Source organism: Galeopterus variegatus, unplaced genomic scaffold (genome assembly GCF_000696425.1).
Source record: "Galeopterus variegatus unplaced genomic scaffold, G_variegatus-3.0.2 Scaffold4240, whole genome shotgun sequence".
Taxonomy (NCBI): domain Eukaryota; kingdom Metazoa; phylum Chordata; class Mammalia; order Dermoptera; family Cynocephalidae; genus Galeopterus; species Galeopterus variegatus.
This window is the reverse complement of record NW_007730351.1, coordinates 28,012-28,642: the sequence shown is the minus strand read 5'-3', so window position 1 is coordinate 28,642 and position 631 is coordinate 28,012.

Genomic DNA, 631 nt, shown 5'->3' with positions numbered 1-631 from the left:
GAGATCCTCGCTGTTAACATACTGAGAGCTGCCCTTGGACATGAAGAGTATTCTTATTCAGAAAAGTCCTGGACTCAGGTGTCATGTGAGATAGAGCACAGAGTCATCACGGAACTTTTTCTGAATATCTATCTTAGGACTGCAAATTCAGGTCCTACAGCTGTGAAACAGCCTCCACAGCCCTCTGGGATTCCAAACATCTTAACTTTACTGAGTTTCATCTCCTTGTGGCTCTGGGCCCCTCAACTTTTTGTTTTTCTGTTCCTTTTTCCCACATTTTAGAAACAACATTTAATGAAGGGATTTGGCCAAGAATTAGGTTTAAAGAGACTGTTCTGAGGGTAAAACGTCCCTGTCATAGGTTTTATTTAGGGGAAATTAGAGTCCAGGAGTAGGTAAGTTTGGTGACTGTTTCTTTACCACCCTTTGCACAGAGCCACATCAGTGGTGATAAGGACGGTGGTGCACCGTAAACTAGCAATAAGCCTTTTTATGCCCGCCAACCGTTGAAAGCAATTTTTACTTTATTGCCCCAGATGTTAAATCCTAGGATTTGTCATTCTTTCAACTCATGTGTTACAAATGATTTATGCCAATTTTGGTTTTGTTACTTGCACACTGCTATCATTAA